The sequence below is a fragment of the Ursus arctos genome, unplaced genomic scaffold (genome assembly GCF_023065955.2).
Source record: "Ursus arctos isolate Adak ecotype North America unplaced genomic scaffold, UrsArc2.0 scaffold_1, whole genome shotgun sequence".
Taxonomy (NCBI): Eukaryota; Metazoa; Chordata; class Mammalia; order Carnivora; family Ursidae; genus Ursus; species Ursus arctos.
This window is the reverse complement of record NW_026622763.1, coordinates 40717794-40731687: the sequence shown is the minus strand read 5'-3', so window position 1 is coordinate 40731687 and position 13894 is coordinate 40717794. Positions and strand designations below refer to the sequence as shown.

Genomic DNA, 13894 nt, shown 5'->3' with positions numbered 1-13894 from the left:
GATTAAACAAGTTGAAATCTTCGCAGATTTTTAAAGAACTAGTTGAAGTATGTTCACGTGGGCAAAGTGGTAAAGTATAGTGCTAGCAAATAATGTTGGAAGATCAGACTAACAAGTGATGAAGAAACTTGCGGGTGATGGGACATCACTAATGTGGGCTTTCTTAAAGTTAAGTTTTTAGAAAGGAGGAGAGGGACATAAGATTTAGTCAGATTCCAGTTTTAGAAACGTATCTCTACTGGCATTGTGGATGATGTAGTTGAAGGAGGAGAGGGATGCTATCTTAATAATGAACTTCAACATGTAAAACATTGTAGGATCAAAATTTTAACTGAACATCTAAATTCAAGGTTTTTTCCCCTAATATTTCAAGTTTTATTTAAATTTTAGTTAACATATAGTGTAATATTAGTTTCAGAAGTGTAACTTAGTGATTTGTCACATATACATAACTCCCAGTGCTCATCACAAGTGCCCTCCTTAATACCCATCACCCATTTAGCACATCCCCTCTAAATTCAAGCTTTTATACATTAATTTATATTATTTAGTTTTAGAGCTTATATTATGCCAGTCTATTTTATGTAGAATAATTTTAATTTTTCAATATATTTTTAGTTATCCTTATGATATGTGATTAAGTTTTTTAATGTTCAAAATGACCAATTCAGGGGCCCCTGGGTGGCTCAGTCGATTAAGCATCTGCCTTTGGCTCAGGTCATGCTCTCTCTCTCTCTCTCTCTCAAATAAATAAATAAATAAATAAAATCTTTAAAAACAAAACAAAATGACCAATTCATATATACCAGTAGTATTTGGATATGTAACAGGGAGAATAATTATTGATCTCGCTTAATTTTTTTTAAGTAAGAAATTTATAAGCTTGAAGTTGATGAAGTGGTTTCAACTGAAGATTAGTTAGCCCTTTTTTTTTGAGAGAGAGAGAGTGCATGAGCAGGGAGGGGCAGAGGGGATCTTAAGCAGGCTACACACCCTGCACAGAGCCCAATGTGGGGCTCCATCTCCAGAACCTGATATCATGACCTGAGGGCAAGGCAGGTGCTTAACCAACCGAGTCACCCAGGCACCCCAAAAAGATTATTTTTAAGTAAGCCTTCGGGCAGCAAGCAAGTCACAGCTGACAGAACTTCTGGTAAGAGAGATGGGGAAAACTTGAAAGAAGTTTGCTGCGGTTAAGCACAGGGACAAAGTCCTAGTCATTTATTTATTTTTATTTTTTTAAAGATTTATTTATTCATTTTAGAGAGAGAAAGAGGAGATCGATGAAGAGTTGGGGGAGGGGAGAGGACGAGGGAGTGAGAATCTGTAGCAGACTCCCCGCCTAGTGCAGAGCCCAGTCTGGGGCTCCATCTCATGACTTTAGTTCATGAATTGAGCTGAAATCAAGAGTCAGACGCTTAATTGACTGAGCCACCCAGGTGCCCTAGACTTCATCATTTAATGAGGGCATCACTGTATTACAGTTATAAAACTAATATGTAGGAAATATCTAAGTGATTTTGTTCGATGATTCTGAGTATCAGGAAAAAGACAGACTCTTACTTATTTAAGGAGAAAGGGAAAGTATGTTAACCATCTTATCTAGCGTATTTCTAGTATGTATGCTTAAATTTTAAAAAATGACTTCTAACCATTGTTTGCCAGATTTACAGTAACAGAAACTTATCCAGTGCAGTTGGAGGTGATAGCTATTCAATCAAATGGTTAAAATGGGAAATCATTACAAAGATATATATATGCACATATGTACATATACATGTAAACATTTAATAACCCAAAACTTTCGCATTTATTTGTGATCTTTTAAAAAAAAAATCTGTTTATGCGGGGGCGAACTTGTACTTTTTATTTGAGGATGGATTCTTTAAGTGGAAATCATTGTGTCTTTACTGAACCCACCCCTCCAAAATAGAAGTTTCCTATCAGATTCTTTAAAGAGAAATAACTTAGACTCTTACAAAGCTTTCTGGGTGCAGAGTCCGTGTATATTTTTATGATGTCTTCTGTCAGTATGTATGCTTGTCTGCTTATCTTACGTAGTCCAATTAACAGTAACTTTAAGAAAACATTTTTATCAAATTTTTCAGAAGCATTCCATTTTCAGGGAAATAACCTTTCTTTTTGCACTCATTTCATTATGTTATAATTAATGAAATTACACAAAAACAGTATCAAATATTACTAGCCTTCTTAAAAAAAGATTTTAGTTTTATTTGAGAGAGGGAAGGAGAGCGCGCGCGCACTAATAGGGGGAGGGGCAGAGGCGGAAGGAGAAGCAGGCTCCCCGCTGAGCAGGGATCCTGACGCTGGGTTTGATTCCAGGATGCTGGAATGTTGACCCGCGGCCGGCGGAAGGCAGATGCTTAAGCAGCTGAACCATCCAAGCGCCCCAAGTATTACTAGCCTTAATACATTTCAGAACAAACAAGATTTCCTAGGCATGCAAATCAAATAGTGGGAGTGAAAATATAATGGCCAACTGGAAAGAGAAAGAAATAATTGCCAATAAGATTTTTGCCTTTGCAAAACTTTTTTGTTCCATGTGCCTAGTGTTTATCACCCAATCCATCATCAAATTAAATTTTGTTTGAGAGATATCTCAAAGAGATCTGCCCGAAAGTAGTTCTGGGGGTCAATCCCAGTACAGTCACCTTTCTGCTCTCATACTCCAGCCTGGGGTTTATTAGATGGATATAATTTCTTTTGTTTTCCTATAGTTGCTTCGTATTACTCACATCTCCCTTTTGCATCATCATATTTCCCTTTCTTGGTTTATTACCACAACATACTCGGAAAAAAAGATCCTTCTTTTCATTTCCTTCATTATTGCCATAAATTCTCTGCTTTTCACTCAGCAGAGTTTTATTTGCTACGTATAATGTAAGAGTATTATACATATTATATGTATATTTTTATTATACGTAGCAAATAAAACTCTGCTACCGTTCTTTTTTTTTTTTTTTTTTAAGATTTATTTATTTGAGAGAGAGAGAGAGAGCACAATGTCAGGAGGGGAATCCAAGCAGACTCCGCGCTGAGGGGGGAGCCTGCCGTGGGGCTCAGTCTTCTGACCCTGAGATCACAACCAGAGCTGAAACCAAGAGTTGGACATTTAACCGACTGAGCCACCCAGGCCCCCCTCTCCTACCGTTCTTTCTTCGTCTGGCTTTAGTCATGCTTTTGCTTGGGAACAACTCCACAAAACTGTTCTTGTCAGTGTCCCTGATGACCTCTGTGACTTAAGTTAGTTCTCAATTCTCACTTTCTTGACTAGACCTGTTACATTTAACGAAGTTTATTACTCTATCCTTCTTTAAACTTTCTTTCCCTTTCCCTTCCACAGTTTTGTTATTTTGTTTTTCCTCCTAGTTTTCTATTTTCCCTTTCTTTGCTGGTTTCTCTTCAAGTCTCCACCCATGCCCCAGGCCTTACTCCTTGCGCAACTTCTGTTCTTTCACTATAACTGTCTTAGGGAAATAATCCAACCCCCTGTATTTAGATGGCATTGAAATGCTAATGACTCCCAGTGTTGCTTATTCCATTTTTAAGCAGTCTTTTTCTATTGAGGTGTAAATGATGTATAACATATTTAATGATATAGGTGTAATCGATGTATAACATATTTAATGATATTTATATATGATGTGAAATAATCACCCCATTAAGTCTGGTTAACATCTGTCACCACACATAGTTAAAAGTTTTTTTTTTCTTGTGATGAGAACTTTCAAGATATATTCCCTCAGCAACTTTCAAATATGCAATATAATTTACTATCTGTGTTACCATGCTTTATATTACATCATAAGTGGAAGTTTGTAACTTTTGACCTCTTCACCCATTTCACCTATTCCCCCACTCCTGTGTCTGGTAACTGTCAATGTGTTCTCAGTATGTATGTATGTATGTATGTATGAGCTGCGTTTCTTTCTTTTTTTTTTAGATTCTGCATATAAGTGAGATCATATGGTATTTTTCTTTCTCTTACTTATTTCAGTTAGCATAATGCCCTTAAGGTCCATCCATTTTGTCACAAATGGCAATATTTCTATTTTATGGCTGAGTAATACCTCATTGTACATATATACATTTTCCTTATCCATTCATCCATCAATGCACACTTTGGTTGCTTCTTGACTATTGTAAACAATGCTGCAGTGAACATATATATCTAGGGGTGAGAGTTAGTATTTTTTATTTTCTTCTAATAAATACTCAGAATTGGAATTGCTAGATCATATGGTAGTTCTATTTTTCATTTTTGAGGAACCTCCACACTGTTTTCCATAGTGGCTGCACCAATTCACATTCTTAACCAACAGTGCATGAGGGTTCCTTTTTCTGTACATCGTTGCCAGCGCTTGTTATTTCTTGTTTTTTGATAATAGCCGTTCTAACAGGTATGAGGTGATACCTCATTGTGGTTTTGATTTGCATCATCTTGATGATCATTGATGTTGAGCACCTGTGGATCATCTACATATCTTCTTGAAAAAAATGTCTATTCAGATCCTCTGCCCATTTTTAAATCAGATAGTTTCTTTTTTTGCTACTGAGTTGTAGGAATTCTTTCTATATTTTGGATGTTAACTTCTTATCAGATATATGATTTGCAAATATTTTCTCCCACTCAGTAGGTTGCCTTTTTTTTTCTTTTCTTCTTTTTTTTTTTTAATGATGGTTTCCTTTGCTGTATAGAAGCTTCTTAGTTTGATTTAGTCCTACTTGTTTACTTTTACATTTGTTGCCTTTGATTTTGGTGTCAAATCCAAAAAAATGATTGCTAAGATCAGTTGCAAGGAGCTTACCACCTATGTTTTCTTCTAGGAGTTTTGTGGTTTCAGGTTTTATGTTCAAGTCTTTAATCCATTTTGAGTTGATTTTTGTGTATGGTGTAAGATAGTGATCCAGTTTCTTTCTTTTGCAGGTAGCCATCCAGTTTTCCCAATACCATTTATTATAGAGATTGTCCTTTCCCCATTGTTTATTCTTGTCTCCTTTGTCACAAATTAGTTGATTGTATATGCATGGGTTTATTTCTGGGCTTTCAATTTCGTTCCATTGATCTTTGTGTCTTGGTTTGTTTTTATGCCAATACCATACTATTTTGATTACTATAGTTTTGTAATATAGTTTGAAATCAAGAAAGTGTGATGCCTCCAGCTGTGTTCCTCCTTCTCAAGATTCCTTTGGCTATTTGGAGTCTTTTGTAGTTACATACAAATTTTAGACTTTGTTCTATTTCTGTGAAAAATGCTATTGGAATTTCAATAGGGGTTGCATTGAATGTGTAAGTTGCTTTGAGTAGTATGGGCATGTTAACAGTATTAATTCCTCTAGTTTGTAAGCATGGAATGTTTTCTCCATTTATTTGTGTTGTCTTCAGTGTCTTATAGTTTTCAGTGTGCAGGTCTTTCACCTCCTTGATTAAATTAATTCCTAGGTTGGTTGGTTTGTTTCCTTTCTGATGTAGTTATAAATGAGGTCGTTTTCTTTTTTTTTTTTTTTAAGATTTTATTTATTTATTTGACAGAGATAGAGACAGCCAGTGAGAGAGGGAACACAAGCAGGGGGAGTGGGAGAGGAAGAAGCAGGCTCATAGCGGAGGAGCCTGATGTGGGGCTTGATCCCAGAACGCCGGGATCATGCCCTGAGCCGAAGGCAGACGCTTAACTGCTGTGCCACCCAGGCGCCCCAATGAGGTCATTTTCTTAATTTCTCTTTGTGATAGTTTGTTATTTGTGTATAGAAATTAAATAGTTTTTTGTATATTGATTTTGTATCCTATAACTTTACTGAATTTATTTCATTATTTATTACTTCTAGTAGTTTTTTGTTGGAGTCTTTAGGATTTTCTATTTTTAGTATCTTGTCATCTGCAAACAGAGGCAGTTTTACTTTTCCATTTCTGATTTGGATGCTTTTTATTTTTCTTTCTTGCCTAACTGGTCTGGCTAGAGCTTCCAATACTATGTTGAATAAAAGTGGGGAGAAATGTCGTACTTGTCTCTCTCTTGTCTTGTTCCTGGTCTTAGAGGAAAAACTAGCTTTTCACAATTGAGAATGAGGTTTGCTGTGAGATTGTCATATATGACCTTTATTATGTTGAGTTACATTCCTTTTATACCCATTTTGTTGAGAGTTTTTAATCATAAGTAGTTGCTGAATTTTGTCAAATGCTTTTTCTACATCTATTGAGATAATCATATGATTTCTATCCTTTATTTTATTAATGTGGTGTATTACATGACTGATACATGGATGTTGAAGCATCCATGTATCCCAGGGATAAATCCCACTTGATCATGATGTATGATTCTTTTACTATATTGTTGATTTTGGTTTGTTAATATTTTGTTGAGGATTTTTGCATTTCTGTTCATCAGATACATTGGCCCGTAATTTTGTTGAAGTGTCCTTGTCTTACTTTTTTTTATCAGGGTAATGCTGGTCTCATAAAATGAATTTGGGAGTGTTCCCTCCTCCTCTTCTATTTTTTGGAAGGGTTTAAGAAGGATCTTTTCTTTTTTTTTAATGGAATAAATTTATAAGCCTGGAGTTTTTCCCCTCTGAACTCAAGCTCTCATACCAACTGCTTTTTTGGCACCTATACCTACAGTTTATTAGGCATCTCAAATTTAACATTCTCAATGTTAAAGTTGGAGGACTGATATTACCCAACTTTAAGATATACAGTAAACCTACAGAAATCAAGACAGTGTGATATTGGCACAAAAATAGACAAATAGATCAATGGAACAGATTGGAAAACCCAGAAATAGATCTACATCAATAAAATCAGTTGATCTTTGACAAAGCAAAGCAATAATAAAATGAAGAAAAGATAGACTTTTCAGAAAATGGTGCTGTAATAATTGGACCTTCACATGCAAAAATGAATCTAGACACAGATTTTACATCCTTTATAAAAACTAACCTAAAATGAATCACAGACCTAAAAATGAGAAAGCAAAACTATAAAACTTGCAGAAGATAACATAGGGTAAAACCTAGATGACCTTGGGTATGGTCATACCTTTTAATTTTTTTTAAAAAACATTTTATTTATTTATTGGACAGACACAGCGAGAGAGGGAACACCAGTAGGGGGAGTGGGAGAGGGAGAAGTAGGCTTCCCGCTGAGCAGGTAGCCCGATTTGGGTCTTGATCCCAGGACCCCGGGATCATGACCTGAGCCGAAGGCAGACACTTAATGAGTGAGCCACCCAGGCGCCCTGGTCATCCCCTTTTAGTTGTAACACTAAAGCCGTGATTCATGAAAGAAGTAATTGTTAAGCTCAACTTCATTAATATTCAAAACTCTGTCTGCGAAAGACAATTACAAAAGAATGAGAAGACAAGACCCAGAATGAGAGAATATATTTGCAGAAGACACATCTGATAAAGGACCATTATCCAAAGCGAGCAAGGAACTCTTAAAACTCAATAATAAGAAAACAAACAACCTAATTTTAAAAGGGGCCAAAGATCTTGATAGCTCACCAAAGAAATCATTATGGCAAATAAAGACTTGAAAATGCTCTACATCATATGTCATCAGGGAAATTCAAACTACAACAACGAGATACTACTGCACAGCTATTAGATTGTCCAAAATCTGAAATAATGACAACATCAAATGCTGGAGAGAATGTGGAGCAACAGGAATTCTCATTTATCGCTGGTAGGAATGCAAAATGGTACAGCCACTTTGGAATACAGTTTGGCAATTTCTTACAAAACGAACCATGTTCTAACCATACATTTTAGCAATCATGCTCCTTGGCATTTACTCAATTAGTTGAAAACTTATGTCCATGAAAAAGGTTGAAGTTTCATTCAGGATTACCAAAACCTAGAAGGAACCCAGATCTCCTTTAGTAGGTGAATGGATAAATAATCCAGAAATGGACTGTTCCTCAGTATTACAATGAAATAAGTTATCAAACTATGGAAAGACATATGAGGAACCTTAAATGCATATTACTGAGTCAAAGAAGCTAATCTGAAAAGGCTACGACTGTATGATTCCAAGTATATGACATTCTGGAAAACGCAAAACTGGGGATAGTAAAAAGATCAGTTGTTTGCCAGAGGTTCGAAGGGTAGGAGGGATGAATTAGGTGCAGCACAAAGGATTTTTAGGGTGGTAAAATTACTCTGTATGATATTCTATTGGAAGATGCATGTCATTATATATTTGTCCAAACCCATAGAATGTATAATATCAAGAGTGAACCCTAATGTAAAGTATGGACTTGTATGATAGTGATGTGTAGTGTAGGTTCATAAATTTTAATGAATGTGCCACTTTGATGGAGCATGTTGTTAATAGGTATGCGTGTGTGGGGCCAGGGAAATCTCTACCATCCTATCAATTTTGCTGTGAACCTAAAACTGCTCTAAAAAATAAAATCTGTAAAAGCAAGCAAGCAACCAGTCAACCAGCCCATATGATTTAGAGTTTATGCAGGGGCCTAAAAGGCCCCATGTGATCTTTCTTATAGCTCCTTACCAGTCTCATGTCACTTCTTACTACATTTCCTGTAGTTTACTCTGGGCCAGCTACATTAGACTCCTTGGTGTGTCTTGTATACATAACAGATAAACTCTTGCCTTAAAACATTTGCATTTGCTTTTTCTTCAAATAACCTTATGGATTGTTCTCAGCTCTTTCAAGCCATTACTCCAAAGTATTCTTTTGCAGAACTCTTTCCTTTCACACCCTAACCAAAATTACAAACCCTCCACCCTGCACTCCCTATCCCTTTTTTTGTTGTGTTTTTTCCCTTCCCACTTAAGGCTTTCAAATATTTTTATTGTAGTTTTCTCTCCTAAAGAAGGCAAGAATTATTTTTTGTTTTTCTTTCTATGGATGAATAACATCTAAACAGCACTTGGCACGTAATAGACCCTGAATATGTTTTTTGTGTGGGTGGAATAAATGAATCTCATTTTACTATTACAATTGATTGTCTTTATTACGCTTGACTCTAAGCTTCTTGAGAGGCAAGTGCTGCAACTTCTGTGTCTGTTTCTTCAGTATTTAGCACACATGGTTGTATTACATCTGTTCAATTTATAATAGAATATACTTCTCATTTTATACAGGTATAATCATGACAGAATTACACATTGGAATTTTTCCCCTTATGTTTATAGGTACTTTTTTGGTTGCTATGTACTCTACACTATTTTGTTAACTTTCAAAATTCTTATGAAATGTAGGCAATTCATAAAATAGATAACATTAAAACATTGTCTTGAGTTGATATTTAATCATTTCTTTATCTGTTGATTATTTTGAGCATTTAAGTTTTTTAACTTGTATTTTTTTAAAGATTATATTTATTTATTTGAGAGTGAGCAAGAGAGAGAGTACAAGCGGGGGGAGTGGCAAAGGGAGAGGAAGAAGCAGGCTGTCCGCCAAGCAGGGAGCCCGATGTGTGGGGCTTGATCCCAGGATCCTGAGACTGTGACCTGAGTGGAAACCAAGAGTCAGATGCTTAATGGACTGAGCCACCCAGGTGCTCCCAGAAAGATACATTTAAGATCTTTTAAAGATACATTTAAGATCATTTAAAGATACACTTAAGTCTATCAGTTAAATATATTCCCCTTTGACTCTGCCAATTGCTATTTCTAGAATCACTCTTAAAAAGTTTGCTGTGTATTCTTTTAGACCTTTTTATATGCATATGACTACATATATATACACGAAATCTAAATTAACAAAAACTAGTTAATATATGTATTATTCTGTAGTTTATCTTTTTTATCTTGTGTCCCAGAAATCTACCATATCAGTATATAAAATGTTTTCTTTGTAAAAATCACTCTATGATGTATCTTTTAATTATTCCTCTATTGACAGACATTTAGTTCGTCTAATTGTGAGAAATGGTGGGTTATACAAAGTTTAATATTTTCTTTTCTGCAGTACAGTGCATTATGATTCTTCAGAGAAGGTAAATGGTGTGAAGAATTTCCTGAACTTATTGTATCAATAGAACCTTTATTTTCATGGAGCATATAATTCTTCCAAAGAGCATGTCGTATCATTGATGCTCCATTAAATATATTTGGAGCTCTAGTCAATCTTCTTATTTTACTTATAATGAAATTGAGACTTGAGTAAGTGGAAAATTGGAACATACTCTCAGTTTCTTGACTGTTTTTCCATGTTACTCCTGATGCTTTGATTTTAGTCTTCATTTAGTACTTTTTCCTGAATTCAAATAGGAACCTTATGTACTAGGATTTTTTATAAGGGAAAAAATAGTTTTCATGTGTTGATACTAGGAAAAGTTAATGCTTGCATGTTTTTAGGGTTTTCTTTACATCAACATGCGATATCTTGGTAGGTAATTAGTGACAATCCTTCTTTCTGGAGGTAAGCACTTTAACATTGTACTAAATTAAACTTTCTTCTTTGTAAGTATACATACATACATTTATAAATACAAGGCCATACTCTATTGACTTGTAATTTTCCCTTTTACTCAAGAAAGTATGTTTTCTTCTCATGAATAAAGAAAATATAAATCACTTCTTAATGACTACAAAGTCATTTTATGGATATACTGTAATTTAATTAATGCTCATTAATAGACATTTGGATGGGCTCAAAGTTTTCCACATTATGAATAGTTCCCACTTGAACATTTTTGTAGATTTGCCTTTACGCTCTTGTGATTATTTTTGTAGTGTAATTCCTGAAAGAGAAATTGCTGGATCAGAATTTTGGTACTTGTTGCCAAACGGCTTTCCAAACAATGGTAGCAATTTATACTCTCTCTAAAATTATATGAGAGTGTACTTGCTGCCACATCTTATTCAATTCCGGGTACTTTTTTTTTTTTTTTAAATCTTTGATATTCTGGTGCATAATGATGACTCAAGATTGTTCAAATTTATATGTCTTTGATTATTAGTCAGATTTAATATATTTCTAGGTAATGGCCACTTTTTTTAAATGTTAACTCTACACCCAACATGGGATTCAAACTCACAACCTGGAGATCAAACATTGCCTGCTCCACTGGAAACTCTTGGTTTTTTTTGTTTTTGTTTTTGTTTTTGTTTTTTTTCTGTAAATTTTCTGTTAACATTATTATGCTGTTAGAGGACTTGGCATATATTTATTTCATCCTTAATATAGGATCTATATCTGTTCCATTTTACAGTTGAGGAAGACCTCTTATGCTCAGTACCAGGAGGTCTGCCAAATTCTTGGATTGGTGGCTCATATCCATCAGGTCATTCAACTTTAGCATTGGTCTCATCCCCAGTAGCTTTTCCAGGATACGACCTTCACCATGAAGCTTCATGAGATTTCCCAATTCAAACTTGGGCTTCTTCAGCATTTTTACTTTTCTAACAAAGACATCATGGAGTGGATAAATAGACTAGAAAGCCTTTTCTGTGTCTTTTCTGATGGTGTCTGGATTCAATTTATTGACCACTTCTTTCAAGTCATTTGTCTGCACCTCTTGGGTCATGATTTCCATCACCTTTTTCCACATTTGGCAGACCTACTGGTGCTGAGCGTAAGGTCTTCCAAATCTGATTGTTGTGGTTTTTAGTAAAACCAACACAAAATAGACAAAGTAACCATCTTGACATCAACATGTGTTTCAGTCATGGTCTGCTGTTTTTTGACCGTAGAGCACATTTTGTCATAGGTAAGAACGATATCAAGGAAATTAGTCAGTTTTTGCCCTGATCTTCCTCAGTTCTAAATGCAGCGGCATCATTCTGCAGATCAGCATGGCTCATTTCAAAAACACGACCCTTGAGGCCATCAGATGTGACTTTGGTGCCTTGAGTTCTTGTGACTAGTGTTTGTTTTTCCAATATTTCTTATATTGAACATCGCTGGTGCTTTCACATCATACCAATCTTTCTTAGAAAATAAATCAACCACTTTCTTCTTGCCTTCCTTTCTGCCACCTTTCTTAAGGCTCTTGTTCTTGCTGACTGTCATGGCACTGCTCAAGTTGCTGAAAGGGTTTCTTTCATATTCTTATTTCTTCCTCAGTTCTTCAATTTTAATCACTAACTGTATAAGTTTTGATATTTCTTAGGACAGACCTCTCATCTTTGCTCACTTATTTTAGAATTCTTCTATTAGTTGTTTTTTCAGGTATATTTTGACCACTTTTGTCATTTTCAGAAATTAATCCGTTGAGTTTCGACTGGCGTTGGACTAAATTAACATATTTTAATTCATCCTGTTTTTATTTCATTTTACAACATATAGAGTGAAATTTTCCTGGGAGTAGAAAGTAGTCATTCATTCTTGTTTCCTGGTGTATGTTTTCTTCAATGATCTCTCACATACTGGGTTTATTTCATGACTTTTAAAGGCAAAATTTTTATCCAGCTTTTTCTTCTGGTTCAGTCATCTTCCATATAAGGGCAGATTTATAAAGACCTACTATTTGCTTAAGAATATACAGGTAGATTCTTCTTGACTTCTTTCCCTGTTTATCTGGGTACTATTTTGTATCTTGAAGGCTTTGATAATACAAGTTTATTCAGTCACTTAGTTCCTCATTCAACAGCCTGAGAGGATAGGGAGGGAACTGGATCTTTGTTTTTGTTGATTGTTATTTTGTTTTCTTTGTGACCATTGCATTCGTATGGAGGCTCATACCTTTGGAAAAACTGGCTGCCCAGGCCCCAATTCTATTTTTACTCCCACTTTATTTTATTTTTAAGTAATGTCTACACCCAACGTGGGACTCACAACCCCAAGATCAAGACTTGCACGTTCCAGAGCCAGCCAGGTGCTCCTTTACTTCCACTTTGGAGTACCTACTTGGTGAGAGATAATTTTGAAAATTTGCTCTGCTGTCTAAGGGCATTTTATCTGATAAGACTGTGTATGCATATATGTTCCCAACCCCTTACCACCCCTACAAACAATTACAGCCTCTGTTGCTATTATTTTATAGCTGCGAAAAATCCCTAAGGAGATTGGTGTTTATCTTTCCTATAATGTTTCTCCTTCTATATTGCCACCTTGAGAGATTCTCTCTCCAACCACACCCCAAAATCAGAGCAAGCACTGACCACTCTTTGGAATCTGGGTCAGAGGTGAATGCTGAGGAGTGGCTGTGCTCATTCTCTTTTAGCTGTTCTTCTGCAACAATGAATGTTTTTTGATTGGTTGCAAGGGTAAGAATATCCCCGTGTAGTGGACCAATGTTTTCCATGGCTCTCTTCAGTCTTCATTCCTTATTCCTAACACATTTGATCCTTTACTTTATTGGTTCTAGATTATAATTACAATGATTCGGGCTAAAAAACTTCTCAGTGAAGAGCTTATCTTGAAGAGTCAGGGGACACCTGGGTGGCTCAGTCGGTTAAGCATCTGCCTTCGGCTCAGGTCATGATCCCAGGGTCCTGGGTTTCAGCCCCACGTCAGGATCCCTGCTCAGTGGGGAACCTGTTTCTCCCTCTTCCTCTGCCCACTCCCTGCTCATGCTCTTTGTCTCTCTCTAATAAATAAATAAAATATTTAAGGGAAAAAAAAGAGTCAGAACTGATGTATATTATAGTATTATTTACTGTTTGCTCTCCTGTTGGTTCTTCTATACCTGACCCAAACAAAAAGCTTTTATTTTTTGAAATCTTTTATCTTTTTAAAATTTTAATTCCAGAATAGTTAACATATAGTGTCATATTAGTTTCAGGTGTACAAATACAGTGATTCAACACTTCCATGCATCACCCAGTGTTCATCACAACAAGTGCACTCCTTAATCCCTATCACCTATTTCCCCCATCCCCATCCCCACCCATCTCCCCTCTGGTAACCATCAGTTCAAAACAAAAAGCTTTTAAAAATCATTGTCTGATTCATTGT

General features: G+C 35.7%; 1 protein-coding gene and 1 pseudogene across 3 annotated transcripts in view; one reads left to right on the top strand and one right to left on the bottom strand.

Moving 5' to 3' along the window:
• BAZ2B (bromodomain adjacent to zinc finger domain 2B) overlaps positions 1 to 13894 on the top strand; it is a 398115-nt gene that overhangs the window by 136278 nt on the left and 247943 nt on the right. The gene's annotated exons all lie outside the window — the stretch shown is intronic.
• LOC123000460 (40S ribosomal protein S3a-like) lies at positions 11143 to 12007 on the bottom strand (annotated as a pseudogene).